This window comes from Pinus tabuliformis, chromosome 1_2, assembly GCF_031772625.1.
Source record: "Pinus tabuliformis cultivar Carrire ecotype Pingquan chromosome 1_2, CPIR1, whole genome shotgun sequence".
NCBI lineage: Eukaryota > Viridiplantae > Streptophyta > Pinopsida > Pinales > Pinaceae > Pinus > Pinus tabuliformis.
Genome location: NC_142298.1, coordinates 1,287,636,660 through 1,287,656,364, shown reverse-complemented (window position 1 = coordinate 1,287,656,364; position 19,705 = coordinate 1,287,636,660).

The window sequence follows — 19,705 nt, the reverse complement described above, 5'->3', positions numbered from 1 at the left end:
TCAAAAGTTGAACAACCCATTTTGGCAATTGATGTTCACTTGTTTGAGATTCTGAAAAGTCACCATCATTATAAAGAGGATTACTGTAAACATAGGTACGTTGATCAACTACAGATTCTGGGGGCGGAGAATCATTGTTAGAAGAACTACTGCTACTAGGAGATTTTGATGAACTACCAGAAGACCTAGACTGTGAAGTAGATGGACCGGATGAATCATCTTCAGAGGAAGGAAAATCAAGTTCATACCAATTTTGTGAATTTGGTTGACTTTTAATGTTTCCTTTCCTTTTATCTCCTTTTGTTTCCAATTTTTGAAGAAGATGTTTTATTTCTTCAGCACTCTTACTCTCAGTTTCATCAAAAATTACATCTCTGCTGACAATAAATTTCCCATTTGACAGAAGCCTGTACCCTTTCTTCTCATCCAAATATCCAATCATTGTGCATTTCAAATTTTGTGATTCAAGCTTAGTTCGTTTTTCTTTTGGAACTAATGCATAACAAATGGAACCAAAAAACTCTAAGGTGTTTAACTTTAGGTGTTAAACCAAACCATACTTCACAATGTGTGATTCCATCCAAAGAAGTAGTGGGAGACATGTTCCTTAAATAAACAGTTGTATGGATTGCTTCTGCCCAATAAATAGGACTTAACTTTTTAAAAGTTAACATAGATCTCGCCATTCCTAACAAAGTGTGATTCATTCTTTCTACTACTCCATTTTTCTATGGAGTGTACACATTTGTAAGTTGTTGTTTGATCCCATTATCTCTGCAATAACTTCGAAATTCATTTGAAGTGAATTCTCCTCCATTGTCAGTTCTAAGAGTGATAATATTTTCCTTGACTTCATTTTCGACAAGTTGATGAAAAGTTTTAAACTTTTCAAATGCCTCTGACTTATGATTTAAGAAGTGAACCCATGTCATTCTGCTGAAATCATCAATAAAGAGTAAGAAATATTTGCAACCTCCTAGAGAGGCTTGCAAGGGTCCACAAATGTCACTATGTACTAATTGCAAACTCCTATTTTCTCACCATTAGCTTGTCAGTAAAGGTTCTCGACTTTGTTTTCCATAAATGCAAGCTTCACATCTTGCATTTTCTTTCTTAAAGGTAGGAAGTCCCTTAACCATTCCTTATTTTTGTAGTTGAGAGAGACTTTCAAAGTTTAGATGTCCATATCTCACATGCCATAATCTGATAGGTGAAATGTTTTTGCTTTCTTCCCCTGCAAAGTCAAAATTCCTTGGAATAATTGTTCCTTTCATTCGTAATAGTTTTCCATCTTCATATCCTGTCATCACTATTTTCATGTTTTGTTTGATTGAATTAATTTTAACTAGGACATCCTCCAAAACCACCTTATGTCTAGCTTATTGGATCAAGACTAAAGACAACAAATTCTTTTTAAAGGTGGGTACCTACCATACATTTGAAATCAATCTTTCTCCAATGTCAAGAAGATAAACTTTAACGACACCTTTTCCATCAGGAGTATGTTTTGTATCATCAACAAGAAATATTGAACTAAGGTGGCATGGTTGGAAGTTCCAAAAGAAGTCTTGTCAAAAGGTCATGTGTTGAGTTTCTCCTGTATCTAAAATCCATGCATCTTCATAATCACTTGAAAAAAGGTTCAATTGGAATCATGGAGAATACCTGTCGACCCATGTCATGACGTATCATCTGTGGTGTTCTCTAAACTCTCCTAATGATGATTCCATGTGATTACGTCTTTTCCGACATACTCTTATAGGTACCGCAACTAAATGGTACATTGAGGTACCTATAGCATTATTTCATGATTTCATTTCCTTAGCTACCACCTTCCTCGCACATTTCCAGTTTACCATCCACTATGAAACTGGAATGAAACTTTTGACCAAATTTAAACAAACTAAAGCCACTCACATTTCAGATCACATTCATGAGTGGTGGCATTGTCATCAATTTCTTAAGACCTATGTTATGGATCAATTTTATGTGAAATGGTTCATTAAATCCATGTTTCCATCTATCACAGAGAATGTAGCTAAAGGCGGGGTCATTACTGAAGAGAAAGTAATTGCTCGTGCCCAGTATTTGGACCTCATATATATCTAATCTGGCACACTCTATGAAAAGATACCAGATGCTCCAAGACCTTCGAACGTTGTTCCTCCCAATCCTAGTGAAGAATCTCATGCTCCTAATGGCATCATTGGTTCTACCAGCTCATAAATAGTGAGGAAACCATATGGTGTTGCTCTCACTACTTCTTCCCAAAACTCTTCAACCATCCTCCTATAGCTTCTTCTTCTGAGATAAATATCATTTCATCTTATCAAGGAAAATCTCAATAGCAACCAAGAAGCAAGAAGAGAGGAAAAGGAAAAAAGAAGAAATATTCTTCACCACAAGATAAACAAACAAATCAGTCCTCTGATTAGAAATGAAAGCCCCGCTATCCATGCATGATTTTCAATGAGGAGAACTTTACTCGTGATAGTCCTCACCGCATGGAAGTGAACCAATTTTTGAAATCCTCCACTTCTCCCGCAGTGTTGACCGACCCATTTCCCAATAAGGTGACCCACATGGTTGATTGGGACCCTTCTTCCTCTAACACGATTTTAATGCTTTCCTCCATGAAGCATAAATATGATGTTGTGGTGGCTACTTCAAATAAGGAATATGGTAATGTGAATCCTCTGAACAGTCAAGCTATAGATCAACCTACCAGTTCATCATCACCTCCATCTGATCCTTCTTCGCCCACGATTCCTACAGAGTTAACTATTAAACCTCTGAAGGGTGTTATTCATAAATCTTCTTTCAACCCTCGTGCTAGGGCTACTCAAAATTATAACACAGTTCAAGACTTGGCTCAGTCTCCATCAGCTATTTCGACCCTCAAGGTGTTGCAAACTGCCACGCCCAGAAAAAGGCTTTACTTTTGACTATAATATGTGTGGATCCTTCAGATTCCAACCTAGTTATTTTCAATCATGAAAACTATACCCCTCACCTTCCATCTCAATCGGTCTTCATCATCTAGGTCATCATCTGTGGTAAGAACATTCATCATTCTATTGTGGATAAGGGAGCCGCAACCTACATCATGTGCATGTCTTGTTGGAAAGTGATTGGTTATCTTCAATTTATTTAGATGCCTACCACATTGAAAGCTTTTGATGGGGGAACATATAATCCTTGTGGTATTTTGAATTCCTTACAAGTAGAGTTAGGGGAAAAATTGTATCCATAGAAGTGGAAGTTATTGATGGACCTCTTGATTATAATTTCCTATTGGGTCACATGTAGGTTTACACCATGGTCATGGTCATTTCGACTTGTTTCTGTATGATCACCTTTCCTCATAAGGGAAGGACTGTGGCCATTGACCAACTCACCTTTCTCGCCTTTGATTCTCATGCTACTAGAAGTGTCTCATTTATAGGGGAAACTCTACATTCTTATCAGCATGTCGGGGTTGGACTACTGAAGGATTCCTTGCTCATGGGAACATTTTTTTCTTCCTCCTACTCATCTTCCTGACAACTCATCGTCAGTTTCATATATCAATATGATATCATCTTCTACTATCCAGACTGATCCATGGATTGTACCAGATGAAATTAGCATTCATAGTTTTGACTACGGAATGTTGCTTAGCCGCATTAAGCTTAATTACGAAGCCATATATTCATATTGTGTGTCTCATACCTTCTCTTCGATCAATTGGTTCAATTGATCATTGGATTATGGCACGTATTTTGATCCATTATCTCATGTATTCTCTACTGATGAGAGCATCATGGAGATCATGTTGGCAGACGATGCACCATGGGACGATCATCACCATTGTTTCTAATTACCAGATTCCATTGAGGGTGATCTTAGTGATGTATATCTACCCAATATCATCGAGTCTTTTATGAATCCAATTTCTATTCACGAAGTAGATTTCGAAAAAGATCTCTCGAATATCAAAAATATGATACCTCTTGATATCTCTGTTAAACTAGGTATTGTCGAAAATATACACATTATTGTGTCTTTCTCTCCATCCAACATTGAGACCTTTAAATCCATATTTCATGAGTTTCGTGATGTCTTTTCTTGGACCTATGAGGAAATTTCAAGTATTGACCCAAATATAGTAGTGCGTGAGATTAAAATGTACCTTGATGCTAAACCAGTCTCGCAACACCTCTGTCTGGTCCATCTAAAGAAGGTTGTTGCGATAAAGGTTGAAGTTGAAAATCTCCTTGTTTATTTCATCTACCCCATTCCTCTAACTGATTGGGTGTAAAATATTGTCATTGTCATGAAGAAACATGGTAAAATCCATGTATGCGTTGATTATTGGGATGTGAATCACGCTTATCCAAAGGACAATTGCCCGACCCCATTCATCGACTAGCTTGTTTATGATTGCACTGGATGTGAATTCTATTCATTCATGGATGGTTTCTCTGGACATAATTAAATCAACATTCTCCCGGCGGATCAACCTAAAATTGCACTTATATGTCCCTGGGGTACATTTTCCTACCCGAAACTCCCATTTGGTCTAAAGAATGTTGGGGCCATGTTTTAATGGGAAATGGATTATTCTTTTCATGATACTAAACACATAGTGAAACCTTATTTGGGTGATCTCCCTTCATTCTCAATGTTGGGATGTTCACTCGATGCATCTTAGGGTCATTTTCTTACGATGTAGACACAATAATATTTGACTAAATCCACACAAATATGTTTTTGTGTTAGTTTTGGTAGACTTCTTGGTTTTGTTATTTCAAAACATGGAATTCATATCAATCCTTTGAAAGTACAAGAAATCATCGACTTTCCTGCACCTTCTTCGCTCGTTCAGCTTCAAAAACTTCAAGGGAAACGTAACTTCCTACGAAGGTTCATCCCTAATTACACTGAGTTGACCAAATGATTCACTCACCTTCTTAAGAAATAGGTTCCTTCCATTGGGACAATGTTACTCACAAAGCGTTCGATGCCCTGAAAGATGTACTGGTTCAAGCATCTCTCTTATATCCCCCTTATTACCAATGTGAATATTTCCTCTATCTCATTGTTTCCATTTTTACTATAACAATTCCATTGGTCTAGGAAGATGATCTAGGGATAGAACATCCGATATATTATCTGAATCAGAATCTCAATGATATCCAAATCAGGTATACCCACATAGAAAAGTTGGCTTTGGCAGTCGTTCAATCCATTCAAAGGTTCCACCATATCATCTTGCTCTGGAAAACTAGGGTTGTTTTAGATTGCAACCCTATGACATACATTTTTTCACGTCAATTGTTGGGGGGGATAATTTAAATGGATCGTCATCCTGCAAGAGTTTGACTTGCAATTCATCAAATCCAATTCAAATAAATCCTTGGTTTTCATTTAGCTTATGTATGACCTTCTTCCCCTAATTTTGAATCGAGATCTAATGTTTTTATCCCTAATGAGTCAATTCTTCTGATTTCATCATCTGACCCATGCTATGGGGACATTATGATATATCTCTAGACCCATACTTTCTAGTCTAATACCTCTCACTATGAGTAGTGATGTATTTGATACCAAGCCAAGAATTACATCATTATTGGAACCACCCTATATCAAAACGGTATTGATATCATTTTACAAAGGTTTATCATGCATAAGGAGCCTGAGAAAGTCCTTAGTGAATGCCACTCAGGGGCATGTGGTGGTCATTTGTCTGGTTATCCTACCGTGCAGAAGATCTTAGCACTGGTTACTTTTGGCCTACTATTTTTTGATATTATATTCTCTCTATCCAGAACTGTCATGCATGCCAAGCTTATGATTGTAAGACTCACGCTTCGCATATTCCATTGCATTCCTTGATTGCCATCAAACCTTTTGTGAAATGGGGTATCAACTTTATGACATGTAACCTCAATCGGCCAAGGGGGTGGTTATAGCATTGTTGCAATGGATTAGTTTACTAAATGGGTCGAGGTGATGCCTATATTTAACAACACTAGAGAAACGATTGCATATTTCTTTTTCAATCATGTTATCACACATTTGGCGTTCCCCAAGCCATAGTTATAGTTCAAAAAAATCATCTCTAGAATCAAATGATGACCGAACTAATTGCTAAGTTGTGACTTTCCCATGAAATTTCCACTCCCTACTATCCCCAGGCCAACAGACAGGTTAAGGCTATTAATAAATTTCTCTAAACTATGCTTCAACATATGGTAGTGGTCCATAAATCAGACTAGAATTTGCTTCTTTGTGCTAGCTTATGGGCATACTGAACCTCAGTAAGGATTACTACTGTATTTGAACCATTTCAATTGTTTTACGCTCTAGGAGCAATCCTTACAATCGAATGTGAGATTTTGTCACTGGCACTAGTTGTAGAACTTCTTCCTATCACTTTTGTAGAAAAGGAATATGTTTTACATCTGACTCGATTAGATGAGACACGGTGTGATGACACTATAGCTAATGAAGCTCATAAAAGACGTATCAAAGTAGAATACGACAAAAGTGTCAAGCCCCTTGTCTTCTCGGAAGGAGACCTTTCTCTTTTATATGACCATGAATCTAATAGATAGGATCATGAAATTTCCACCCTATGTGGTCAGTTTCATATATTTTCAAGCGTTTTCTAGAAAATAGGCCTATGAGTTAGTCAATTTTGATGGAATTCCATAGGCGTAGCCTAGAAATAGATTGTACCTAAAGAAATACCATGCTTATCTCATGCATAGCAAGACTGTGTACATATTTTGTATAGGTGTGTTGAGTGTGTTGGTGGTGTGTCTCTTTAGAGTTTCGTAAGGTTTATGTTGATCCCTTTTACATTTGGTTTACAAATTTTAGCATCCCTTGAATCGTATTTTGGTTATGCTAATGGTTCTAGTCATATCACTTGGAACCCATCCTCCATAGCATGGGCTATATTTGCTCCAAATGGTGAGTTAGTGAGTCTACAAGGGATTTGTATTGGTCGCTCTACCAACATGTCACCAAGTATAGTGTAGTGGTAAAGCTATTGTCTGATGTTATTTCACATGGTATCCATCTTTTAGTCATCATGCTTGATTCACAACTCGTGTTATTACAACTTTTAATGTTTATTCTATCAGAAGTCCTATCATTCAATGTATTTTTTTAATGGTTCACCTTCTATAAAGACATAATTTTTGATTTCATACAATATGAATACATTTCTAGAAATCTAAACACTGACAGATGTGCTTGTTAATCATGTTTTAGATAGACATTTGTAACAAATGTAAATAAGTTTCAATACACATCACATATATTGAATAATAATAGGAACACAAAAACATTGAAGATATATATGTATATATATATATAGAGAGAGAGAGAGAGATAGTTTGGTTTTACAAAATTTGTGCCCAAGACACATATGGCCACACGAACCATATAAAAAACTACATGAAAATGTCTAAGTAGACTAATAAAAGTTCTGATGATAACAAGCCATTGCACGAGTTATCTTGTGCAGTAGCTGACCAATACAACTAGGCACTATGATAGTGTGTTTTTGAAGTCGCATTGGAATCTGGTCGATCGCAGTTTCATCGATCCCTTGTGTCAAGCCCTCCATATGGCTCTCTACCTCTGTTAGGATCTTGGCTACATTAAGATCCCATATTGCATCTCATCCTATTGCAACAACTTTTACTAGTTCTATTGTTTCCTATGGTTGTTCTCTTGCCTGACAGAGATATGAAGCACCTATCGGTCGAACAGGCCCAATATCTACATGGAAAAATCAATAGTTAAAGTCTCATAAACATAAAAAACACAAAAAATTTGTAAAACTTTCAAAAGCACAAACGATCAAAATATCTTACCTATAACATCCCATCTCTTACCCTCAGGAAGCACAAGATCAAGGTCATCACAAAAATCCATCCCTTTGTACGAATAATCATTAATCATAATGAACTGTCTACGTAGCCATCTAAAGAAGGGTGGTTAAAAGTTTATTACCAACAAACCTATATGTTGGGACATATGATGTATCCAGCTCCCCATCCGTGGAACCCTCGAATTGATGGGCTCGAGTGTAATCTCTTGAGGCTGTAGTAACGGAACCCGCTCTAGGGAAAAAGAGTTCAAGATGGAATTTTATCCAAAGTTTTTCAACTTTCTCTCTCTTGCTTTAGATAGTTGTTCTTTTAGATTAACCAACACTCCCTCACTCCAGTTGAATATTGTTGGCTCCAAACACTCCACACCATACTGCATGTATGGTCTTCTAGCTACATGAAGTGTTGAACTACCCGTCAATTTGGTAATGATGAATAAGATCGTTCTTAAGGGAAAATGGGTTACATATTTTATGCTAATATTTCTATCTCTAGTTGGCTTGGATCGAGCTCTGCAGTAAGTAGTGATACAATCTTTCACCGTTTCTCCGCCCATTCTCCTACCAAGGAGAGAGATGGTGGCACCTATCTTGGAAAAACCTGTCAGAAAATATATGTCCCCTACTATTATCTCAAGCAGATTTTCCCCAAATGTGAATGCATGTGCTTGCACATCCCATGCATGAAAAATATATGTTAGTAATTCCATCTGCTACCTCATACTAAGAAGTCAGAAGAATTTCAACAATCCATAACCTTTTAGTGTTTGCATGGTAGCAGGATCATTAGTTGCATTCAAATCTTGTTCTTCATGTTCTCTTTCTCTCCAGATAAAGGTCATTTTATGCTAATGAAGACCTAAAACATTAACACAAGACTCATTAGGATCCTTTCCGTGCAAGAAAAATCAAAAAATTTAAAGGGAAACTGGCAAACATATTTTAGATTTGCACCCAATGCACCCCCAAGAGGAGAGACAGTTTGTTGCATCCCTCCCCAACAATATATATTCATATATATATGCAACACATATTTTGACCATATAGGCCTTTGTTGGTCCTAGGAAGAGTTTTTTAAAACCTAGGGCCCTAAAAAATGCCTAAAAATTGCATGAAAACACAAAATGGGACCATGAACTGAAAGAGAAAGGTATTAGATCTTACCTAGAAGTGACGACACTTGAAAAGATCCACCAGATTGAGAGCAATCAACTATAGAAGATCGAGGGAAAAAACTACTCAAAACTCTCAGTATTGAAGGAAAATGTGAAATGGTAAATATGAATAGTCATTTTGAACATTTATGGTTGTTTCTTCCATGATTTTATTCACATTTAATGTTTTTACCTAGTAACAACCCATTTTTACCATGAAACAAGTATTTTTAATCCTTGTTGTGATGTTCTGAGCAGGTCGACAGTTGTTTGACTGATTTGGACATGTTTTGAATAGATTATTTTGACCGAGGAGCACACTTTTATCACTTTTTCGGGCTACGTAAACCTACGAAAAAGGAACCCCCTGGAGTCCTCTTTCAGCTCTTTTCAGACTCCTAAAATATGAAATTATTGTCAAGCACTTGTCTTTTCAAACTCATTAAAGTAAATGAAAAGACATATACTCAGTATAAATTTAACCTTTTTCCAGACTGAGATAGACTAACTACAAAAAATTAATACCTTAGTCAAACATGGGTAAGAGGTTCTCTTAGGTATTATTTTATGCCTTTTTGTACCTAAGGGACTATCTATGAAAACGAACATTTGGATTTTTCTTTTCCACCTCTCTTTCAAACTCTCTAAACATGAAAAATATGTTGAGTTATACCTTCGCTCGACTCGTAAAAATATTAAGCAGCGATGGACTCATCGTTCATGATGCGACCGCACCACTCCTTCTCTAGGTTATTTAAATATTCTCAGACGGATTCATACGAAGGATGAACTTATAGATCAAGCATATGTTATCCTCCTCAATATTGTTAAAAAAAAAAGAGGTACTGACCAGTATGGTTGGCGAAATTTTTTAATGGTAGGGAGTCGCTCTTGAACACGACACTCATACACTTCATCTTTGTAGTTGTTTAGTTGGGAAATATTCTTGTATTTTGGTTTATCATATTCTTTCAAAGCTTTCATTTCTGGTTTTGGGCCAATGCTTCCTAATCCATTCAATGTCACTACTATGTTTAAGAGAAGTCATTTAGTCAATATCTACTACGATACTCTTAAGCCTTCATTCCATGTCTGCATTTCTTGATCCATTTCCGTGTCATCATCATTTTGATCATTTTGTCTCAAACCATCATACTCATTTTGTGTCATTGACGATGGATACATCAAGGCCCTCCTATGATGAGCTGCTTCATGTTGACATCATCTCATTATCTAGGAAGTTGACTTAAAAACACCCCTTGGTACTTTGGTGCTTGCATACATCAATGGAAATTTTCGTTGCTCTCGACGACAAGTTTACATCATTGGTCTTCGGAAAAAATATTTTGTTTGGTGATCGACATTGACTCATTTATTCACACCATATGAATTGTACTAAAGCACCTTGAGAGCCATTAACATCATTGGTGGTATCTCTCACGTCATTCAATGGCTTACATCATTGGCCAGTAATCAGATGGTGTCTACCATGTTTAAATCCAAATCGTTGATTCACATGGTTAGACTCGTACATTGGTGGGTAACGTGAATGAGATATAAGACCCTGGATCTCGTTTCATCCATCAAGGTTGTGAATTCAGGATTAAAACAAGATTACATTGTATGATGGCTATGATCACACAGACAATCATCTAGTGATGGATCCCCCATCTGTCAGCTATGGACGTGTCTTTTGATCACTGTACATGTAATTTTAGGTTATGTTTTGAGTATGGGTATGCCTTCCTCAACAAATATATCATGATGGAAATGTATTTTAACAGATGATGATCTCGATGGTTGTTCTTGATCCAAACTTTTCATAAGGTAAAGCACTTCAGTCATCAGCTATCATTTCTGACTTTGCCCTTTAGGGGGAAATTTGTTATAGGTCATTTTGTCACATCTGGTCAATAGGTAAGAGAAGCCTGGCATCCACCCAAGGATCAGCAAGAAAAGATATACATGTCTGCTTACATACTGGATGCAGTTTATGCCCATCAGCAGTTCCTAGGCTTGGGTTGGGCATGGACACCTTCGGAAACCTTTGTGCACACTTATTGCAGGTTTTTCTCCAAATGCAACTTCCGTGGAGTTATCAGACAGTCATCAGACCACTTTGTCACCTCGATGTACAAGATGATATTTGAGCAAGATCCACCTTGCATGTCACAGGCAACGATGGAGGTATTGATTGACATAGCAGATTGGTATGTCTCACCCCTTGGCACCTTCATACGAATGTACAACGCGGAGATGGCTCCACATGTTTTACCGAAGTTTTCCATGGACAAGCTCATCATTCAAGAAGTGGCATATCACATCTCAACAGGGTTGTCAACTAGAATGCGTAGGAAGAAGGAACCTTGGCCCACTCTTCCTTTGTGGATTAGGTTGTATGAGATACGAAATCTCAAGCATGTTGAGGCTGAGACGGAGGAGTTCAAAAGATTCAGCTTTGGCACCAGAAGTTTCAATCCATATGACCCACATTGCTTAGTGAAGGACCACTATGCGACAGTGCAACATCCTTGGATCCACAAGGCGTGCCATTGGCATGAGGAAGACCCATGGAGATACTGCTATCATTTCTCAAGGCTCAATGAACCAGTCAACATAACTGTAGAGTGCTTAGGAAAGCAGAAGAAAGCAACATCTCAGAGAGAAGCATCAACAGCAGCAGCAAAGGGTAGTAGACCTGCATGTGACAAAGGCAAGAGGAAGGTTGTGGATAGCGCAAAGGCAGAGAAAATCTTTAATTTCAAATCAGATCAACTTGTGTTGAAAGGATCTTTGGAGATCGAGGCTAAAACGTGACAGTGTGACAGAAGGACCACACAAAGGCAAAGAAAGAAACCGAGGATGGGGGAAACAGAAAAGGAGTTGCAAGAGTTGAAGAGACAACTCAGGCAAGAACAAGAGTTACTTGGAAGAGAGAAGGAAGCACAACAAGAACAAGTACAACAAGAGGCGTATCATGCATATATTGATGAAATTGTGCCCATACAAGTCATAGACTCTTCTGAGCAGCTGGCACAAAGAAGACAAGGTGAGCAGTCGCAGGAGTAGGACCTTGCTCAAGAGATTGAACAGATTCTAGAGTAGATGGACACGGATATGGTTCAGCCAGAGTCAGATCAGGATCTTGATCTCATGCCTCAAGACCAAGAGGTCACCCCACTAGCTTCACCATATCTGGAAGCAGATAAAGTCCCAAGCGATCAAGGAGACACTTAAATCCTTGAAGACAATCCAAAGACGAATATGCACAACATATCTTTCGACGAGTCACAACACAGAGTTGTACAGTCGCGCAGAGTGCCCACTTTGGATGTCCATGTATCTCCTGTGCAGTTTGAAGAATGAGTGATCATGTCTAATCTACATAAGCATCTAGCTACATTGGCCGATGATACCAAAGCATATGCCGAAGCCACCAGCTCGAGTCTTTGATTCTTGATAGTTGAGAACGAGCGCATGGCTAAGGAGTTACAAGCAGCCAAGAAGGGAGGAGAACAGGTTGCAGCATCTGCCAGACCAGAGTTGAGGAGAGCGATACTAAATGAAGTATCATCTCTTGAGGCGGTCATGTGGAAGTTGTATTCCATATTCGTCATCATGCATAAGTTAGCTGTCCATCTCAACCGTTTGCAACAGCGATGTGCTAGGAGAGCACGCATCTTGTCAGATTTGCACATTGTTGTCAATCAGATGAAAACATGGACAATGAGGTACAACAGAGCCCCATTTCATTTTCCAAAGATGATGAAGCCAAAGGTGGTAGAATTGAAGGAACACATCCAAAGTCAGATCTAGAACTACAAGGAACCCCCGCAGTTCATCACCAGTTTGCAGGCTTCACATGCATGTGTGTTCAAGAGCATGGATGTCATTGTGTGGATGCATGCGATCCCATCCATCAGTACACTCACCAAGGTGAGGACAAAGAACCAAGTCCGACTGGATTTGGACATGTACATTGATGAGTTGATGCACATAGCCACCAGCGCAGACTTGGAGATCAGTGCAGACACTATGCATTAGTATGTTGTTGGGTTGGCTGCACTCAAGACTATTATGTGCATGTTATGAGACAATTTGGACAGAGGTGCCAAATCAATGTACCCAGATGCAACGGAGGCAAGATTTCGCTTTCAAAAGGATGTCACCATAGAGTACACGGACACCATCATGGACTACCAAGCTTGGCATCATTTCACCACAGTTGATCATCATGAGGATGTCGAAGAGCTAGTCTTCCCACAGTTGTCCGAGTCTTAGTGATGTATTGCATGGCTTACTCAAGCCCATTTTTGTCCCACATGGTTACATGTGTAGATTGTAATGTAAACATGTTGTAACAGTGAAAGACCAAGTGTTGATAATAGAATGTAACAGTCATGTAGTAGTTTAAGAGTCATGAGGGTAGGTGAAGAGTCACAAAGGGGAATATCAAGGGTCACCCCACCTTTTGCTATTTATGGAACCTCATAACTCATTGTATAGGATTTTGGGAGCCAAGTTTCCTATAGGTGTAACTTAGAGAAAGGTTGGAGTGTATTGTAATGAGCCTTGGCTTCTCCACAGTGCAAAGCTATTGAAATAATAATAGGAACACAGAAACACTGAAGATATATATATATATAGTTTGGTTTTACAAAATTTGTGCCCAAGACACATATGGCCATATGGACCATATAAAAAACTACATGAAAATATCTAAGTAGACTAATCAAAGTGCTCATGATAACAAGCCATTGCACAAGTTATCTTGCGCAGTAGCTGACCAATACAGCTAGGCAATACGATAGTGTGGTTTTGAAGTCGCATTGGAATATGGTCGATCGCAGTCTCATCTATCCTGTTTTTCAAGCCCTCCATATGGCACTCTACCTCTATTAGGATCTTGGATACATTAAGATTCCATAGTGCATCTCATCCTACAGCAGCAACTTGTACTAGTTCTACTGTTGCCTATGGTTGTTCTCCTACATGACAAAGATATCAAGCATCTATCGGTCGAATAGGCCCAATATCTACATGGAAAAATCAATAGTTAAAGTCTCATAAACATTAAAAACACAAAAAAATTATAAAACTTTCAAAAACGCAAATGTCAAAATATCTTACCTATAACATCCCATATCCCACCCTCAGGAAGCACAAGATCAAGGTCATCACAAAAATCCATCCATGTGTACGAATAATCATTAATCATAATGAACTGTCTACGCAGCCATCCAAAGAAGGGTGGTGAGAAGTTTATTACCGACAAACCTGCATGTTGGGACATATGATGTATCCAACTCCTCATCCGTGGAACCCTCGAATTGATGGGCTCAAGTGTAATCTCTTGAGGCTGTAGTAACAGAACCTGCTCTAGGGAAAAAGAGATCAAGATGGAATTTTATCCAAGGTTTTTCAACTTTCTCTCTCTTGCTTTAGATATTTGTTCTTTTAGATTGACCAACACTCCCTCACTCCAGTTGAAGATTGTTGGCTCCAAACACTCCACACCATATTGCATGTATGGTATTCTAGCTACATGAAGTGTTGAACTACCCGTCAATTTGGTAATAATGAATAAGATCATTATTAATGGAAAATGGGTTACATATTTTATGTTAATATTTCTATCTCTAGTTGGCTTGGATCGAGGTCTGCAGTAAGTAGTGATATAATCTTTCACCATTTCTCCGCCCCTTCTCCCCCCTAGGAGAGAGATGGCAGCACCTCTCTTGGATAAACCTGTCAGAAAATATATGTCCTCTACTATTATCTCAAGAAGATTTTCCCCAAATGTGAATGCATTTGCTTTCACATCCCATGCATGAAAAATATATGTTAGTAATTCCATCTACTACCTCATACCAAGAAGTCAAAAGAATTTCAACAATCCATACCCTTTTAGTGTCTGCATGGTAGCAGGATTATTAGTTGTATTTAAATCTTGTTCTTCATGTTCTCTTTCTCTCCAGATAAAGGTCATTTTATGCTAATGAAGACCTAAAACATCAAGACGAAACTCAGTAGGATCCTTTCCATTCAAGAAAATTCAAAAAATTTGAATGGAAACTGGAAAACATATTTTGGATTTGCACCCAGCGCACCCCCAAGAGGAGAGATAGTTTGTTGCACCCCTCCCCAACAATATATCTTCATATATATTCAACACATATTTCGACCATCTAGGCCTTCGTTGGTCCTAGGGAGAGTTTTTTAAAACCCAGGGCCCTAAAAAATGCCTAAATATTGCATGAAAACACAAAATGGGACCATGAATTGAAAGAGAAAGGTAATAGATCTTACCTAGAAGTGATGACACTTGAAAAGATCCACCAGATTGAGAGTAATCAACTGTAGAAAATCGAGGGGAAAAACTACTAAAAACTCTCATTGTTGAAGGTAAATGTGAAATGGTAAATATGAATAGTCATTTTGAACGTTTATGGTTGTTTCTTCCATTATTTTATTCACATTTAATGTTTTTACCTAGTAACAACCCATTTTTACCATGCAACAAGTATTTTTAATCCTTGTTGTGATTTTTTAAGCAGGTCAATAGTTGTTTGACGGATTTTGTCATGTTTTGAATAGATTATTTTGACCGAGGAGCACACTTTTATCACTTTTTTGGGCTCTGTAAACCTACGAAAAAGGAACCCCCTGCAGTCCTCTTTCATCTCTTTTCAGACTCCCAAAATATGAAATTATTGTCAATCACTTGTCTTTTCAAACTCGTTAAGGTAAATGAAAAGACATATACTTAGTATAAGTTTAACCTCTTTCCAGAGTGAGATAGACTAACTACAAAAAAGTAATACTTTAGTCAAACATGGGTAAGAGGTTCGCTTAGGTATTATTTTATGCCTTTTCGTACCTAAGGGACTATCTATGAAAATGAACATTTTGATTTTTCTTTTCCGCCTCTTTTAGAAACTCTCTCAACAAGAAAAATATGTTGAGTTATACCTTCGCTCAACTTGTAAAAATATTAAGCAATGATGGACTCGTCGTTCATGATGGGACCGCGCCACTCCTTCTCTAGGTTCTTTAAATATTCTCAGATGAATTCATATGAAGGATGAACTTATAGATCAAGCATATGTTATCCTCCTCAATATTGTTAAAAAAAAGAGGTACTGACCAGTATGGTTGGCAAAATTGGGAAAACAAGGTACTCCATTTGTTAATGGTAGGGAGTCACTCTTGAACATGACACTGTTCCACTTCATCTCTGTAGTTGTTGAGTTGGGAAATATTCTTGTCTTTTGGTTTATCATATTGTTTCAAAGCCTTCATTTTTTGTTTTGGGCCAATGCTTCCTAATCCATTCAATGTCACTACTATGTTTAAGAGAAGTCATTTAGTCAATATCTACTACGATACTCTTAAGCCTTTGTTCCATGTCTGCATTTCTTGATCCATTCCCGTATCATCATCATTTTGATCATTTTGTCTCAAACCATCATACTCATTTCGTGTCTTTGATGATGGATACATCAAGGCCCTCCTGCGATGGGCCGCTTCCTATCGACATCATCTCATTATCTAGGAAGTTGAGTTAAAAACACCCCTTGGTACTTTGGTGCTTGCATACATCAATGGAAATTTTCATCACTCTCGACGATAGGTTTACATCATTGGTCTTCGATAGAAATATTTTGTTTGGTGATCAAAATCGACTCATTTATTCACACCATACAAATTGTACTAAAGCACCTTGAGAGCCATTAACATCATTGGTGGTATCTCTCATGTCATTCAATGGCTTACATCATTGTCCAGTAATCAGATGGTGTCTACCATGTTCGAATCCAACTCGTTGATTCACATGGTTAGACTCATACATTGGTGGGTAACGTGAATGAGATATAAGACCCTGGATCTCGTTTCATCCATCAAGGTTGTGGTTTCAAGATTAAAACAAGATTACAATGTATGATGGCTATGATCACACAGACAATCATCTAGTGATGGATCCACCATCTATCATATATGGACGTGTCTTTTGATCACTGTACATGTAATTTTCGCTTATGTTTTGAGTATGGGTATGCCTTCCTCAACAAATATATCATGATGGAAATGTATTTTAACAGATGATGATCTCGATGGTTGTTCTTGATCCAAACTTGTCATAAGGTAAATCACTTCAGTCATCAGCTATCATTTCTGACTTTGCACTTTAGGTGGAAATTTGTTATAGGTCATTTTGTCACATATGGTCAATAGGTAACAGAAGCTCGGCATCCACCCAAGGGTCAGCAAGAAAAGATATACATGTCTGCTTGCATACTGGATGCAGTCTATGCCCATCAGCAGTTCCTAGGCTTGGGTTGGGCATGGACACCTTCGGAAACCTTTGTGCACACTTATTGCAGATTTTTCTCTAAATGCAACTTCCATGGAGTTATCAGATAGTCATCAGACCACTTTGTCACCCGAATGTACAAGATGATATTTGAGCAAGATCCACCTTGCATGTTGCAGGAAACGATGGAGGTATTGATCGACATAGCAGATTGGTATGCCTCACCCCTTGGCACCTTCATACGAATGTACAATGCAGAGAAGGCTCCACATTTTTTACCAAAGTTTTCCATGGACAAGCTCATCATGCAAGAAGTGTCATATCACATCTCGACAGGGTTGTCATCTGGAATGCATAGGAAGAAGAAGGAACCTTGGCCCACTCTTCTTTTGCGGATTAGGTTGTATGAGATACGAAACCTAAAGCATGTTGAGGCTGAGATAGAGGAGTTCAAAAAATTCACCTTTGGCACCAGAAGTTTCAATCCATATGACCTGAATTGCTTAGTGAAGGACCACTATGCGACAGTGCAACATTCTTGGATCCACACGGTGTGCCATTGGTGTGAGGAAGACCCATGGAGATACTGCTTTCATTTGTCAAGGCTCAATGAACCGGTTAGCATAGTTGTAGAGTGGTTAGGAAAGTAGAAGGAAGCAACATCTCATAGAGCAGCATCATTAGCAGTAGTAGAGGGTAGTAGACCTACATGTGTCAAAGGCAAGAGGAAGGTTGTAGACAATGCAGAGGCAAAGAAAAGCTTCAATTTAAAATAAGATCCACTTGTGTTGAAAGCAGCTTTGAAGATTAAGGCTAAGAGGTGACAGCGCGACAAAAGGATCACACAAAGGCAACGAAACAAACATGGGGGAAACAGAAAAGGAGTTGCAAGAGTTGAAGAGACAACTCAGGGAAGAACAAGAGTTACTTAGAAGAGATAAGGAAGCGCAACAAGAACAAGTACAAAAAGAGGCGTAGCATGCATAGATTGATGAAACTACGCCCATACAGGTTATAGAATCGTCCGAGCAGCTGGCACAAAGAAGACAAGGTGAGCAATCGCAGGAGCAAGACCTTGCTCAAGAGATTGAACGGATGCTAGAGTAGATGGACATGGATATGGTTCAGCTAAAGTCAGATCAGGATATTGACCTCATGCCTCAAGAATAAAAGGTCACCCCACCAGCTTCATCAGATCTGGAAGAAGATAATTTCCCAAGCGATCAAGGAGACACATAAATCCTTGAAGACAATCCAAAGGCGGATATGCACAACATATCTTTCGATGAGTCACAACATAGATTTGTGTAGTTTCATAGAGTGCCCACTCTGGATGTCCATGTATCTCTTGTGTAGTTTAAAGAATGAATGATCATGTCTGATCTACACAAGCATCCATCTGCATTGGCTGATGCTACCAAAGCGTATGCCGAAGCCACCAACTCGAGTGTTTGATTCTTGATAGTTGAGAATGAGCGCATGGCTCAGGAGTTACAAGTAGCCAAGAAGGGAGGAGAACAGGTTACAACATCCGCCAGAACAGAGTTGAGGAGAGCGATACTAAATGAAGTATCATCTCTTGAGGCAGTCATGCGGAAGTTGTATTCCAGATTCGTCATCATGCATAAGTCAGTTGTGTTGGCATTTTGGCACATGTGTGGCGCTATAGTACAGGTGTTGTCCTTGATGGCAACTCACTTTGGTGATAGATCTCAGTTCAGGTGCTCAGAATGAAGGAAATCTTGTATACGCAGGTACACCTTGCCGAAGGCGCGTATACACGCGGGTTATACGTTCAGAAGTCGCGTATGCGTATACACGCACTTTTATGCACATAAAAGCGCGTACATGGTGGAAAACTTATTTTTGGTCCGTGGTTGTTAGTCCTTGGAACTTGAACCTATGGTTGTGGACCATGGTATCTCGTCAGAAGAGTTGACCCCAGGTTTTGGGCCCTTGGTATTGTTTATTATGGTTTTGGACCGTGGTATTGTGGAAGGCCTAAAACTATATAAGAGGAAGGAGATCATGTGGCAAGGAATCATCTGAATTATTGAATATCTGATATTGTGATAGATCTGGAATATTGGTGATAGGGTTATGGTGCAGATCTAGATCTAAATGAAGGAGGAACCTGAGTGCAAGAAGGATAAGGACTATTGATGGATCAAAATCTCAAGGCTTGAACATTGGTATTTCTGTATGATTTTGATCTGTTATATATGGCGCACTCTTGATCTATAAATCTGGGTTAACTAATGTCTGAAAGCTTAAAAGAATAAATTATCCTTTATAGATCTGTACGCAGGTTCAGTGAATTGCAGGTGCGTATACACGCTTTTTCTGTGA